A 17,416-nucleotide genomic window follows, 5' to 3' on the forward strand; every position below is an offset into this window, starting at 1 on the left:
TTCTAACTTGATATACTGATGAAGCTATTATGTCACAGATCTAGGAATAAATTTAAATCTAAAGTTCTTGCTACATTTCCAATAAAAAGTATCAATATGTATCAAGAAGTGTCAAAATTATCAAATGTAAATCCTTTGATAATTTTCCCCTTTTTAAAATATCTAACAGTAGGCATCTTTTCCTAACTTTCACTTCACTTAAAAGTCAGTCTCTGAGATCAGGCAACAGCTGCCTCAATAATCTCCTTGCCAGCATCCCCCGCCCCTATACACTGTTGCCAGATTTTTTCTTTTTCTTTTTCTTTTTTTTTTTAAATAAAAGCACCATGTCACTTCCCAGATCAAATCACTGATATGGATTTTTATTGTTGGAATGAAAAGCCAAATAACCTTCTTGATTTGCAAAACAAAAGCTTTTGTCACCTAGCCTTTCTTTTGTCCCTTTTCTCCTAACTGCCCACGTGTACTTAAGTCACATCTGACTACCTACTCCCCCTCACAACTGCCATTCCTTTATTAGGAAGTGTTAAACATTAGCTTCATCCCATCATAAGGAAGGTCTGAGAAGATATATGAACCATTTTGGTTTATCTATTTAATATTTGTATTAAAAGCAGACATTTAGTACTCTAATACAATCTATAGAGGGAGAAAAAATGAAATTTGGTGGTTTTAATTGCCGGGAAATACACTTTTTGATCGATGTCAACATGTCCTTGGTGATATTTTATTCTTCCTTTGTTCTTTATTATTAAATGTATTGTGACATGTTATGTCAAGGAAATAATGTTGGAGCTGTAAAGATCATAACTGGGTGACTGCACTTACAAGAAACCTTATAAATTTTAATAAATGACCTTTCCAAGAAGCTGTCAATAGCAACACCTTTAGGCAATAAGTCCAGTAATTTATTCTATATCTACTTATCTATCTATCCACATTTGTACAAGTTACTTTACAATTAGATTGGGAAATAAAAATATATTAATGTTGCTAAACACTGCTATTTAAATATAGTTTATTAAGAGCATTGCTTTTACCTAAATTTTTAAAAGTTTCAAAAAAATGTCATTTTTTCCATTCATATAACATAAATCACAAAATGTACAGGATGTGTATAAATGTATGCATGTGCACAGAGAGAAAAAGTGTATCCTAAACAGTGTGCTTGTCAGAATGCTCAAGGCTTGCTTTTAAAATTACGTGTAATGTGACAAAGCAAGGGGGAAACCCTGTCATTTTAGCTTTGGAGTTCAAACATGCTAATGAGTACATATTCTGGCATAAATGTGGTTAGAAATGTACTGTGTCAAAGAGATTGATCTCCATAATAGTTAATGAATCTGAAATGAGGAATAGAAGATACAGTGTCATAGATCCAATTTTATTGCTTGGAATTGTATTCGCCCTTGGCAAAGCAGCTTGTTTATTGGTGCTCATTATAGCTGATACAGTATTGTAAACTACTTTCATCTAGAAATAAAGGTTATCAAAGATCATAACATAATGCAGGCATGAGGAGTTTTCACAACACTTCAACATGCTTTTATTACTGACTATAATACAGCAATACATGTAGTGTAAGTATTAGCATTACAATTATATTACCAACACCTTACCTGTAGCTTTAGTGTCAAAAGACATTATATTTAGTCAAGCTTGGATAATGGTGCAACTAAAAACAGTATTGAAAAATCAAAACTGAATGCATGGCAAACGTTTGAAAACACATAGGGCAGATTTATTATTCATGTTGAACACAATTATTCCATTGTACCAATGAAAAGAAACCACAAAACAACATGATAAGGTAAGGACTACTATTGTTTTAATCTCAGTTTACAAGAATCCTTTTAGCTTAAAGGATTATGGGCAGGTGGCAAGCTGTCGTGTTCTGCAAATTTTAGAACTTAAAATGTATTGAATTTTTCTTTCATACAGAGATATTTAAGGGGCAATAGTTTTACTTTACTACTTATATTGAAGCCATACCTAAACAAAGTTTAGACATTTGAAATAAACTTAAAATGAATTGCCTGCCCATTAGGCATCTTTCATTGCACGGTCTTTAGAATTTAGCAGACGTTTTTAATTTTACTGAGAAAGGTGATGCTTTATGCTTTTACTAAAAGACCATTTTCCTCTTTGGTCCCAAAAGTGTCAATATGTATGAATAAAAGATTAAAGGGAAAACATAAATATCTGGCCAAAAATATGAAACGACATTTGCTGAATGAATGTCTGCTTTTGTTTTTGGATCGAGCTCATGGAATTTCATAAAGCTTTGTAAACTATTTCATATATGGCATTGAGATTCTTTTATTCTTTGCATTATCAAATTCTTCTGAAGAAAAAAAGTGAGTTTGATTGGCATTCTTGATACAGCATTTCCCAATATTCTACCACAGTATCTATGAAAACAAAGAAAAAGATGTACTTTGAGATAATAGTGCATACAGGGCGCTGGGGTGGCTCAGTCGGTTAAGCATCTGACTACAGCTTGTGAGTTTGAGCCCCATGTCAGGCTCTGTGCTGACAGCTCGGAGCCTGAAGCCTGCTTCAGATACTGTGTCTTTTTCTGACCCTTTCCAGCTTGTGCTCTGTCTCTGTCTCTGTCTCTGTCTCTCTGTCTGTCTCAAATATAAATAAACATTAAAAAATTTTTTTTAAAGATAATTGTGTATCCTATAAAAGACACATAACATGATTTTTCAGATATTTTGTGAGTGCATTCCACTCAGTAAAATAATGACTTAGGTAGAAAGAGACATAAGTAGATATGGTGCCAAAAATGCTCAACCATAGGTGGCATTGATATTGAATAAATCTATGATTTATTATTCTCTGTATACACCCATTTCAGAAGCTCAAATTAAATAAAAGATTGGCCTGATAGACGAAGAGCCAATTGATGATATCATCAAAAATCCAAGATTGAATTGTCATGTTGTCCATTAATTCTGCATGTCAAAAAATAATGAGAGAAGTTTATATTCAACTTATATAATTATTGGTTTTATTCCTAGTACACAGTGTTAACTGGGCAGAGTGGAAGCAATTCCTCATTGAGGAAGTGAGAGTAATGGCACTAGTTTATAAAAAACAGATTGTCTTGGCAAAAGTCAACTAAATGGAGTTTCAATCATCTAAGAATTATTAAGGTGATAAAAAATAAAATGACATTGAAGAAAAATACTGCAGAAAGAAGAAATGAAGTTTTTATGTGCTGATGACATAACAGGTGGCATATTTGTAAAAATAATTTTGCAAGTTGCAAAATGAAATTTTATAAAAGTGTCTCATATATACAATTGAAAACAAGAAGACATGCATTGTGTATTAAAGAGCTGCTACAAAGAGAGAAGTGATTACTAAGACATAAAACAAGTGAAACACAAATACAGAACAGATGCATTTCAAAGATAAAATGTTAGATTAAAAGGTTGAACTAAATAAAGAATTGCAAATTAGCGAAAAATCCAGTGGCAGAGTTAATACCACACTGGAAGAAATAAGAACAGAAGTGAAAATAGGAAATTGAACACTGATCGTAAATAAATCAAACTAGAGTACTGTAATGCAGAAAATGATGAAAATAAGTACAGAGAATATATACGGAAGAAAGAGAAAACTAAAATAAAATTTACTTCAAGAAGAAACAAAAACTACAAAGGAAACAAGTATCAAAGACATAATTTAAGGGGCGCCTGAGTGGCTCAGTCTGTTAAGCGTCCCACTTTGGCTCAGGTCATGATTTCAAGGCTTGTTGAGTTTGAGCCCCGATTGGGCTCTGTGCTGACATCTCAGAGCCTGGAGCCTGCTTCAGATTCTGTGTCTCCCTCTCTCTGCCCCTCCCCTGCTCATGCTCCGTCTCTCTCTCTCTTTCTCTCAAAAATATATAAACATATTTTTTTTTATTGAGTTAAAGACAGGTGTCTTGACAATCTAGACACAAATTGTGTACTACAGTTAAGCAAAAACAAAAACAAAAAATCAGACCACATATGCCATGAAAAGAATCAAATTTTCGATTTGAAGATTTAAAATTTTAAGCATCTAGATAAAACATGTTACAAATAATTTAAGAAAATCAATTTGGGCTCAGTATTTTTCTTTACAATGTTAAATGAAAGTTAACGTGGCTTTGTGAAGAAATACACACTTATAAAAGAATTCCCTATGCATTTAATTCATCGTTTATGTATAACAACCGTTTCCAAATTTTCATGATGATAACAAAGAGGTAAAGAAAAATGACAACATATTTCTCTTTTTACACAGAGTCAGATGATATTCTTCAAGCGTATTATAGGGAAAATATGTGAAAAATAGGTATACAGTACATGCAAAAAAAAAGTTACAGTTCAGAATAAGGAGCCATTGAGGATTTTAATCAGGCATATGTCATAAGATTGGCATTGAGGAATATGATGCTGACAGCAATGTAAAAATTGTATTTGATGGTCACAGTACTAGTGAATATTGGTAACTAATAGACTTTTGGTATAAAATATGACTTTTTGGTATAAAAATATGAAGTGTGGGTGTGTGGTGCTGATGGTTGGTGATCAATAGTAGTGACGATAAAGAGAAAAGTAAAATATAAAAGAGAGAATATCAACTAGATTTGCTGGCCAATTTGAAAATGGGGATTTAGATGTAGAGGAGAAAAATCACTAAAAATCACTAAAAGTAACTAAAAGTTACTTCCACATTTCTTGCTTGAGGGAATGGGTGGAGCCCGTTGGAGTGCAGAGGAATACAGAGTAAACAAATCATATGTATATCTGGAGTCAAGAAGGAGAGAGTGATTATTGGTGTCATAGCTGTAGATTGTCATTAAAGTAATAAGCATGGATGGGATTCAGCAGGGAGGGTGCATAAATGCAGGTTTTTAATTGGTGGGTCTTGAAATATTGTTACACTGAGAAGGGTTTCCAGGTAGCCCTGGAAATAAATATTGTTACCATTATCTTCAGTGAAAGCCTAGCAGAGCTTAGTGTCTAGAGATTCAGGACATTGTCTACTCTGACACTTTCACTTCCACTCTCTGCAATAAAACACAAATATTTAGATGCCAGGCACTTTGTCAGGTAAAAGCATTGAAAATACAACAAAGAAGTGATGTCCTAAGGGTCAAGAAAAAGAGATCCTCCAGTTGAATGAACTAAAATACCGTATTAATTTCAGCACTACCATATCACTGCCAACCATGATAGAAGCTCTTTCAGGTATAAATCTAGAAATCAAGGAGGCCTGGGTGGTTCACTTGGTTAAGCTTCTGACTCTTGATTTCGGCTCAGGTCATGATCTCAGGGTTTGTGAGTTTGAACCCCGAGTCCCACTTTGCTCTGACTTAGAGGAGTCTTTTTGGGATTCTCTGTCTCCCTCTCTCTCTGCGCTCCAATCCCCTCCTCTTACTCTTGCTCTCACTCTCTTTCTCTCTCAAAAATAAATAGGGGCGCCTGGGTGGCTCAATTGATTAGGCATCTGATTTCGCCTCAGGTCGTAATCCTGTTTGTGAGTTCAAGCCCTGCATTGTGAACTCTGTGCTGATGGCTCAGAGACTAGAGCTTGCTTCAGATTCTGTCTCCCTCTCTCTCTGTCCTTCCCCCACTTGCACTCTGTTTCTCTCTCTCTCTCTCTCTCCCTCTCTCTCTCTCAAAAATAAATATACATTAAAAAATTAAAAATAAATATTTAAAAATTCAATCCATCAATCAATGTAGAAATCATATTTAAGTGCTTAGAAAAGGTGGGAAAATATGATAATTAATTATCAGCTCTTCTTTTGAGAAGCTTGGGTATAAATGAAAGAAGTGAGTCACATAGATAGTGAGAGATTTAGTATAAAGAGAAGGGGAATGACAGAATGCTTATAAGTAGGGGGAAGATAAAAGAGTGATTGGTTTATGATATGAAGGAGGTGTCGGTGGAACAAGATTCCTGGAAAGAATGCAGATGTGAGATTATTCACAGAAGATAAAAAAAATGGGATTATGGGTTTACATGCAGATTAAGACAGAAGTGGAGAGAATTCCCACAAAGAAGCTCTTATTTCCTTTATAAAGAAAAAGGCAGTGCCATCTGCTTAGAGTGGGTAGGAAATGTTGAATAGAAGTAATCTCAAGGAGAATAGTGGAGACTTGAAATAGTGGTTTCAAGAAAAGAAAGAGATTGCCTATTATGGACTCATTACCTTGTCAAACAGCTAACTTTGAAATCATGAATATGTAATGGGGCAAAATATACTGTGCATACTAGGAATGCCACCAGCATTTATCTCTTTCATATAAAATTACACGTTGCTGTGAAAATCTGATGTTGCACTGCCTTACACACATTTTTTTCTCCCACTTCAGATTTACTTTATTTTTTAATGTGAGAATGCATGAGAAATTTTGTGGAATGTAATTTTATAATCTATTAAAATAATAGTGATGTTTTCCTTTGACTTAGATTTGTTCATTTTATTAATGTGCTCCCTAAATTTAAACTCATACTTTTGGAGAGTACCTCCACCTAACCCAAAATTAGAAAGAGGAGGAGGAAGAGGAGCAGAAAGGAAAAAAAAAAAAAAAATGAAAGAGAAACACGTGAAGAGTGGTGCTAAATGTTGTGTGCTTGGCATCAGGGGATCTCCACTGTGAACCATTTTCACTATCATTTTCATGTTCAAGTTAGGCCCTGGATGGTCGTCAAGTGACAGAAATGAGGATCACCGAGAGCTGTTGAGTATGTGAGTTATTAATTCCCTGTCTCACATATTATGCTGTGTAGTTCATATTGATTTTTTTTGGCTCTGTGTGAAAAAGCTCAAACTTTCTACCAGCTTTTGAGCCAAAAAGGAGCAAGCCCCAGGCCAGTTGTAGCACTTACAGCTAGCTTGTCCTAGACAGGAGGAGAATGGTACAATTCTTCAGCGGGATTGATTGATATCTGCAGTCTCTTGGATAATACAGACCAAATACCCAACTTTTTCTCATTTAAGAGAGCCTCCTGGGCCACATTTATCTGAGTACGTCACCTGTTTTTTCACTTTAGTCTGCCAGGGTGGCATACAGGGTGATGTAGTTTCTAGCATACTCTGGATTTAATCTGAATGATAAGAAAATGTTTGGGAAATGATTTAAGTCTGGTATATGCCACTGTGCTGAAGCGTGGATCCCAATATAATTTCCCCTCCATCTGAAATATTTATATAGGTCACAATGCCAACATATTACTTTACCATATTTCATATTTTTATGTCTTTGCATAGGCTGTTTTCTTAAGAATATATGTTTGGAAGTTAATCTTTTTTATTTTTTATTATAAATTTTTTAATGTTTGTTTATTTTTGAGAGAGAGAGAGAGACAGACAGAGCATGAGTGGGGGAGGGGCAGAGAGAGAGGGAAACAGAATCTGAAGCAGGCCTCACCTCAGGCTCTGAGCTCGTCAGCACAGAGCTCAATGCAGGGCTCAAACTCACAAACTGTGAGATCATGACCTGAGCTGAAATTGTACCCTTAACTGACTGAGCTACCCAGGCACCTGTTGAAGGTAATCTTCTATAGTTCAGTATGTGTAAAAAATAATTAGAAGTTTTCTGAATTGGAGATGATTAGGAGGAATAGAGTATTAAAACCAAGTACCCTGAGGGGCGCCTGGGTGGCTCAGTCGGTTGAGAGTCCAACTTCAGCTCAGGTCACCATCTCTCAGTCCATGAGTTCGAGCCCCATGTCGGGCTCTGGGCTGATGGCTCAGAGCCTGGAGCCTGCTTCCGATTCTGTGTCTCCCTCTCTGTCTGCCCCTCCCCCGTTCATGCTCTGTCTCTCTCTGTCTCAAAAATAAATAAACGTTAGAAAAAAAAAAAAAAACAAGTACCCTGATTTTTAACAAATCCTATGGTTTATTTCAGGTGGTGCTTTTCACTTAAGCAGTATTACTCAGGAACAGCGACTTTTTTTTTTAATTTTTTTTTCAACGTTTATTTATTTTTTGGGGGACAGAGAGAGACAGAGCATGAACGGGGGAGGGGCAGACAGAGAGGGAGACACAGAATCGGAAACAGGCTCCAGGCTCTGAGCCATCAGTCCAGAGCCTGACGCGGGGCTCGAACTCAGGGACCGCGAGATCCTGACCTGGCTGAAGTCGGACGCTTAACTGACTGCTCCACCCAGGCGCCCCGAACAACGACTTTTTTAATGTGAATTACAATTTTTTTTCTTTAACTATCTCAATACTTCTCAGCATAGCAGTTATTTTTTTTTTTAGTGTTTTTATTTAAATTCTAGTTAGTTAATATACAGTGTAATGTTGGTTTCAAGTGTACAATATAGTGATTCAACACTTCTGGACATTACCTGGTGCTTATCACAAGTGCACTTCTTATCCCCATGACCTATTTAACTCCTCCCCACACAGACCTCCCTTCTGGTAACTATCAAGTTTGTTCTGTATAGTTAAGAGTCTGTTTCTTGGTTTGCCTCCCTCTCTCTTTATTTTTTCCCCTTTGCTTGTTTGTTTTGTCTTTTAAATGCCACATATGAGTGAAATCATAGTGTTTGTCTTTCTCTGACTTTTTTTGCTTAATACTTACTATCTAGCTCTATCCATGTCTTTGCAAATGGTAAGATTTCAATATTTTTTATGGCTGAGTAATATTCCACATGTATGTATACACACACATACACACACACATATATAAGGTGTGTTTGTGTGTGTGTGTGTGTGTGTGTGTATATATATATATATACCTATACCTATATATATGTATATCAGGATATACATATATACTTATATATATGTATCCTGATATACATATATACTATAGATATCCTGATATACATATATATAGATATAGGTGTATATATATATATATATATATATACATATATATATATATATATGGTCATGATGGCCATCAATCAAGCTGAGGAAAGAAGGCAATTTGAAGCTTTAAATACTCTTAAAATAGATATTCAATTGTTCCTTCTGTTTTTATCTGTGCCTTCACGTCCATTTTCAGAAACACTACCAGTTGTATATGTTTGGGTTCTTCTCGCTAATAGCCAGGCTGTTTCTCTGCTCTTCTTATAGTGTATTCAGGAACCCACATTCTTAATTCTAAGATTAAGGTTAGTGTTAAGGTTAGGAATAGCTAGTGTTAGATTTAGGGTTAGGGTAAAGGTAAGAGTGGTGGAATGTACCTGGTGTCCTTCAGCATAACATTTAATTGGAAAAAAAATTTAACTCTTCTGTTAGGAAATCTGTTAAAGGCAATGAGGAAGAGTAGGACAAAGATAAATGTTATTGTTCTTACAGCTATTTTGGACTTGAAAGATATTTTTAAAAATTGATTTGAAATGTATCTCTTTTTGTTTTCTTTAATTATCTGATATCTTTTCTGTCCTAAAAATAATTGACTCTAGCTATCCATGCTGACCCCACAGTTGTAGAATAGTTTGATGAAAGTCTATGCTTATGTTTTCTTCATTATTTTCCTGAGATTAATCCAACACCTTTGAAATGGATCAGTGGAAAATACTCTTTTTTTATTCCAATATTGTATTTTCCTTTAATATAGAGCTTTATTTATGCATTTTTGTTGGAGACCAATATCTACATGAACTGGCTTTTTCCTGCTTGAAATGGAACATAGACTTTATTATCATAAACTGTGTCAGAATCAACCACAGACTGAATCTCACTGGCTGTAGCTCACGACAACAGCAAATATAAGTTGTATACATATTCGCACATAAAATTTTTCTTCTTTAATCTTCTGAAATACTTCCAGTTGTTGGTCTCTTATACATGCTAGAATATGATAACAAAATCAGCTAATTTGGTCACTATATTTCAAACAGCATGATACAAGAAAACTAATTAAAATGGAAATTTTAGAATTTTGTGCTCATTTTCTTTTCAGTTATATGTATATTTTGGCTAGTTACACACTTCAGTACTTGCCATGATGGTAGAAGGTGGTGTATATGACACGTTCCCTGAAGTTTTCATTAAAATGCATTGGTAGGAGTCTCAGAAGGCTAAGAGCTTCTTCACAGAATGAACCAAGGATACCACTTTGCTATCTTTCTAAAATTATTATTATTTTATTATTTATTTATTTTGAGAGAGACAGAGAAAGCATGAGTGGGGGAGGGGCAGAGAAAGAGAAAGAGAGAATCCCAAGCAGGCTCTGCAAGGTTAGTGCACAGAGCCCAATGTGGGGCTTGAACTCCTGAAACCATGAGATTATGACCTGAGTTGAAGTCAGACGCTTAACAGACTGAGCCACCCAGGTGCTCCCACTTTGCTACCTTTATCAAACCTCTGGCACAATACCTATTTCTCCTAAGATTTTTACCATACCGCAAGATAATTTTCTTTCCATGACCAAAGGAACATTCATAGCCACATGTGTCTGGTGGTAAATTCCATAACCCCACACATGACTGCAGTCATAGGATGATACAGAGGCAATTTTTTGGTTGATGCTTTGCCCCAAAGGAGCTTCCATATATTATCTGAGAATACACCACTTGAGTGGCAATGTAAGGTTGTTACATTAGAGTCTTCTTTAATTAAAAAATTATCTGTCACTACATAGGGCACTAAGTAGGATGCCTATAATTTCTTTGGATTCTTGGGGCTCCCATAGAGATGACACTAAGTGGTTTCATAAACTCAGAAGACTATGATAGTTAACATGCATTAGTAATTCAGTTTAATTTTGATGTAAAACATCAGGGCAGTAAGAAAACTGATGTCTTAGAAATTGTATGGTGATGGTGGTGGTAGTAAAACCTCTTTTTGATGAATTTTTTACATAATAGAAATTGGAGTATGGGGAATTGGTAAGAGTTTATACATTTAAATTTGAGAAAAATAGACTAAGTTTGTACATAGACACTAAGATGCAGTCTTCCATGGGAAATTCACCGTGATAGACCCCCTATTTGTTGTTCAACATAAAACAAATATTTATTTGATTTTTCAGGTAGTATTGATTTATATGTAAAATGTTGATTTTATATGAGACATGTGATAGTATTATCTATGAGAAATAAATAAATATATAAATATATATCACAGTATATAAATAATTGTGATATTAATTTGTTTCAATGAAGAGCACAATACAAATTATATATGACTATATTTATCTTAACATAACTATACAGAGTTTACAGATATAATGTATATATGTGGTCCACTATATATACATATAAATATAGCCAAAAAATATGTTTGTATATAACTTTTATTATAATGTTTTTTTCTCTCATGCCTGAAAGTCTAGAAAATTTTTAACAAGGAATTATATCTTCTATTAGGAACGTATGAATCCTAATAAAAGGCAAAGATAAAACTAAAATATAAAATCAGTTACTTTTTTTATAGTTACTGGTATATAAACTTCCAAAATGAATAATAAATGCCTATTTTTCATTGACTTCATAGTCTACTGTAGATCATAGAAATCACTGGAATAACCAATTCAACCAGTCATTCATTCAGAGACTCACAATTTTTGTTTGTTTAAAGTTTAATTATTTTGAGAAAGAGACAGCAAGAGTGAGCAGGGCAGGAGAAGAGAGAGAGAGAGAGAGAGAGAGAGAGAGAGAGAGAGAATCCCAAGCAGGCTCCACACTACCAGCGCAGAGCCCGATGTGGGGCCAAAACCCACGAACTGAAAGACCTGAGCCAAAATCAAGAGTCAAATGCTTAACCAACTAAGCCCCTCAGGTGCCCCAAGCTCACAGTTTTTCCATTGTATGGCTTTGCCATTTCTTGTGCCTCAGAATCTATAATAGATAATCTGCATCTAGTAAGATAAGCTACAAAATATAGAGAGCCACAGGGAAATATTAGGGCTCTGCATATTCCGTTGGTTAGATCTCAGCCACATGGCCCCAGCTAATTAAAAATAAAATTGCTGGGAACTGTTTTCTAATGGCATGCAGAGGAGAAAAAGGGAAAGAGATTTGGTGACTGGACAGTACTGTTTCTGTCAGTCCGTTCTTCTGTCCATCAGGTAACTTTTTACTTCCCCTCACTCCTAGACCATATTTACCTATTCCAGGGAGTAGAATTCAAAGTCTCACTCAATGACTTAATTCCAAGTTCAAAATCCCCAGAGATATGCAGTCTTTGTCATGAGGTCTGTATATGAACTTTGTACTCTGGTAGTATCATTACCCAAGTTCTTACACAGTCAAGATTATGGATAAATGTCTTGATCATCATCATACACTTGTATTCCACTTCACTACCATACATACACACATATGTACACATTCATATAAAGAACATTGGTTAAAAAAAAAGAAAGAAAGAACATTGGTAATGAAGGCCCTTGCAGTGCATTTATACTCACATATATCTGTATTTACATATATATCTACACCTTGTATAAAAATATAACATATATATAATATATACACCTCTTTGCACATACAGAGATAGTTATATAATATAAATAAATATATATACACACACAGATATTATTTGAGGCAGAATTTACAGAGAATGAATGTACAGATATTAAAGGTAAAGTTTGTAGACTTTATAAAGTATATTCATCACTTCTACCTACATATGGAATGCTTTAATCACCCCAGAAAGTTTCTTCATGCCACGTTCTAATAAAGTGCTTCAATAATAAAGTACATATTAATGGACTGAATTTCTTTTCTTCCATTCTGGCAATTTACTTTCATTTTTTAATTTTATTATAGTAAAAGCACTTAATATAAAACATACCCTCTTAAGAAATTGAGTGCAATATATTATTTTTGACCATAGATAGAATGTTGTACAGATCTTTGGAAGTTATTCATTTTTCTTAAGTGAAACTTTATGCCTGTTCATTAGTAGATACCCATTTCTCCTTTCCCTCAGCTCCTGGCAATCACCAGGATTCCACTCTTTGATTCTATGAATTTGACAACTTTAGAAAATTCATGTAACTGGAAGCATGCAGTATTTGTCTTTCTGTGACTGACTTATTTCATTTATATAATATCTTCAAGGTTCACCCATGTTGTTGCTTATTGCAGAATTTCCTTCTTTTCAATGGCTGAATAATATTTCATTATGAATATAATATAAAACCACATTTTCTTTAACTGTTTATCCATTAATGGACGTTTTGCTTGTTTCCATATATTGGTATTTGTAAATGGTGCTGAAATGAACATGGAAGAACTAATATCTCTTCGGATCCTAATTTCAGTTATTTGGATAAATACCCAGAAGTGGAATGGCTGAGTAATACAGCAGTTATATTTTTAATTTATTGAAAAAACTTTGGACTGTTTTCCACAATGGCTGTGTCATTTTGCATTTCCACCAACAGTGTGCAAGGGCTCCAATTTCTCCACATCTTTGCCAACACTTATCATCCTTTTTTTTTTTTTAATAATAGCCATCCTGAAAAGGGTGAAATGATTTCTCAATGTGGTTTTGATTTACATTTCTCTGAAGAAGATAAGTGACATTGAGCATCTTTTAAAATATCTGTTTGTCATTTGCATGCCTTCTTTGTAGAAATTTCTATTCAAGTCCTTAGCCCAATTTTTAATTCTAAGCACCCAGCTCTGGATAAAGAAGAAATTATCTTCATAGAGAATTTAATCTTACCCAATGTGAGTCCTATTTCATGGGCCAAATTTCCTATAGTATCTACGTGCATTTTGTCACTTTTCAATGTTTTCAAATGGTTGTTTTATTTTTAAATTTCTGTCCAGAATGTATCATTGTTAATATAAGAGAATTTATCTAAACCAAGCTATTCCTATACATTATATACATGTATATGTAAATGCTCATATGTATATAATGTTTGTATGTAAGTATATATAAAAATTATATATTACATATATAAATATTTTTATAATAAAATTATACTCATTTACTATTTATGATAATAAACAGGTTTACACATAAAACAAATTTATCTGACCAAAAAATGTGTTGATTCAAAAAGTATTAATATATAAATCCACATAGATAAAGATGCCAAAAATCATTAATGTACATATAAAACACCATAATTTCAGAAATATTTCATTGGATGAAATAACATCACAGCAATCATGGTTGGCTATATGTCTGAAATAAAATGGTGAAATAATCAATACGATATAATATTTTTAAAGTCTCTGAAGTTAGCATAATTTAAAACACTTTATCTTACAAAATTTAAGAGTTTATTGTAAGAAAATTTAACAATTATAATTTTTTTTACTTCTTCTGAATGTATGGTAACCCTTTAATAGAGCAAAAATTACAAAAATTTCTATAGACAAAAATGAAAGTGTTCTGCAACAAAACAATATCACAGATTTCTGGATTGGCATCAGCATAAATCCAAAATGATTATCATCTGAACATGAATTTATTAGGTGCTTGCTATATGCTAAGTTGAGCACTTAAGAATCACTGGATGTTGATTTTATATCCTTCAACTTTACTGAATTTGATGATTAATTCCAACAGTTTTTTGGTTGAGTCTTTAAGACTCTGTATATAAAATCATGTCAACTGCAGAGACAATTTTACTTCTTCCTTTCTGATTTAGATGACTTTTATTTCTTTATCTTGTCTAATTGTTCCACCTAGGACTTCAAGTCTTTGTTGAGTAAAAGTGGTGAGACTGGGTACCCTTGTCTTGTTCCTTATCTTAGAGGAAAATCTTTCAATGTTTCACCATTTTGATACTAGCTGTGGGTGTTTCATATATGGTGTTTATTATGTTGAGGTATGTTTCTTCTATAACCAAGTTGTTGAAGGTTTTATTATGAATAAATTTTGTATTTGTCAAATGCTTTTTTTTGCATCTATGAAGATAATATGATTTTTATCTTTTATCCTTTTAATGTGGTATATCTCATTTATTGACTTGTGTATCTTGGGCCATCCATGCATCCCAGGTATTAATCTTACTTGATCATGGCATATGATTCTTTTAATACACTGTTTAATTAGGTTTGCTAATACTGTGTTAAGATTTTTACCTCTAGGGGTGCCTAGGTGGCTCCATTGCTTATGTGTCCAACTCTTGAATTTGACACAGGTCATGATCCCAGTACCATGGGATCAGCTATGTGTCAGGCTCCACACTGAGTGTGGGGCCTGCATGAGATTCTCTCTCTCTCTCTCTCTCTCTCTCTCTCCCCCTCTCTCTCCCCCTTCTGCCCCTCTCTCCCAGGTGTGCTCTCTTTCTCTATCCCTCTAAAATAAATACAATGAAAAAGTTTTTTAGTGAAATTACTTTAAAAAAGGAATTTTTGCATCTATATTGATCAAGGATATTGGTCTGTAGTTTTCTTTTCTTCCAGTGTCCTTATCTAACGTGGTATCAGGGTAATTCTAGCCTCATAAAATGAGTTTTGGAATGTTTCCTACCCTTAAATTTTGAAAGAGCTTGAGAAGAATTGGCATTAGCTCCTCTTTAAAGGTTTGGTAGAATTTACTAGTTAAACCATCTGGTCTGGGTTTTTCCTTGTTGGGAGACTTTTTATTAATGACCCAATGTTTTTATTTGCCATTGCATTTCTATACACTAACAACAAACAATTGGAAAGGGAAATTTAAAAACCAGTTCCATTTATAATAATATGAAAACAGTAGAATACATATAAATAAATTTAGCCAAGGGAGTAAAAGATCTATACAATGAAAACCAGAAGATTCTGATGAAACAAATTGATGGAGACACTAACAAATGGAAAGATATCCCATGTAAATGGATTGGAAAAATTAATATTGTTAAAATATCCATACTACCCAAACAGATCAGTGTAGTACCTATCAGAATTTAAATGGAATTTTTCACAGAAATAAAAAATAATCTTAAAATTTGTATGGAACCACAAAAGACCCTGAATGGACAAAAAAAAGTTTTGAGAAAGAAAAACAAAGCTAGTGACATCATATTTCCTGACTTCCATATTTCCATATTTTCCTGAACTATACTACAAAGCTATAGTAGTCAAAACAGTATGGTACTGGCATAAAATATACAAATAGACCAATGGAACAGAATGAAGAGCCCAAAAATAAACCATTGTATATAGTCACCAATATTTGACAAGAGAGCCAAGAATAATAATGGGGGAAAGGACAGTATCTTCAATAAATAGTATTGGGAAAACTAGATAACCACATACAGAAAAATTAAATTGGACCTTTATTTTATACCAATCACAAAAATTAACTTGAAATTGATTAAAGTCCTAAGCATAAGATCTGAACCCATAAAACTCTTAGGGAAAAAGCTTCATGGCATTGGTCTTGGTAACAATTTTTTGGATATGACAGAGAAAGCACAAGCAACAAAAGCAAAAATAAACCAATGAACTACATTAAACTAAGAAACCTTACTCAGCCAAAGAAACAATCAACAAGATGAAAAGGCAACCTATGGAACAGGAGGAAATATTTGCAAACCATGTATCTGATAAGGATTAATATCTAAAATATATAAATAACTCAAAAACTTAAAAACAAAACAAAACAAAAAGAACCCAAACAATCCTATTTAGAAGTCAGAAAAATAAAAAAGACAAGAGATAACAAGTGTTCGTGAGGATGTGGAGAAAAGGGAACGTTTGTGCACTGTTAGTAGGAATGTAAATTGTCATAGTTAATGTGGAAAACAGTATGAAGTTTTCTCAAAAAATTAAAAATAGAACTACCATATGATCCAGCAATCCCACTTCTGAGTATATATCCAAAAGAATTAAAAACAAGGTATCGAAAATGTATCTTTGTTCTTATATTTATTATTGCATTATTCACAATAGCTATGATGTGAAAACAACCTAAGTGTTTGTCACAGATGAGTGGATAAAGTACACATTGTATATATGTAAATACAATGAGATATTATTTAGCTATGGGAAAAAAGGAAATTCTGCCATTTGCAACCACATGGAACTTGATGGTATTATGCTAAATGAAATAAATCAGAGAAAGACAAATACTGTATTATATCACTTATATGTGGAATATTGAAATGGTCAACTCATAGAAACAGAATAGAATTGTAGTTACCAGTGATGGTTGTGGGGAGTGGGGAATGGGGAGATGTTGGTTAAAGGGTGCACTTGTGTTAGAAGATGAATAAGTTCTGGAGATCTAATGTACAGAATTGTGTTTATAGTTAACATTCTGTTATATACTCAAAAGTTGCCATGAGACTAAATCTTAAATGTTCTCACCATAAAAATAAGATGATAATTATATAATGTGAGGGAGGTGTTAGCTAACACTAGGGTGCTAATCATATTACAATATATAAATGTGTCGTAGACTCTGGGTCTGGAGTTCTCTCTTTTCCAGCAAGAGAGCAGACACAGGATTAAAATGCAAGAGAGGGAGGAGACAAGAGCCCTGTGTAAGGGTCCTTGCTCCTTTTGTATT

The sequence above is a fragment of the Prionailurus viverrinus genome, chromosome A1 (genome assembly GCF_022837055.1).
Source record: "Prionailurus viverrinus isolate Anna chromosome A1, UM_Priviv_1.0, whole genome shotgun sequence".
In the NCBI taxonomy this organism is placed as follows: Eukaryota; Metazoa; Chordata; class Mammalia; order Carnivora; family Felidae; genus Prionailurus; species Prionailurus viverrinus.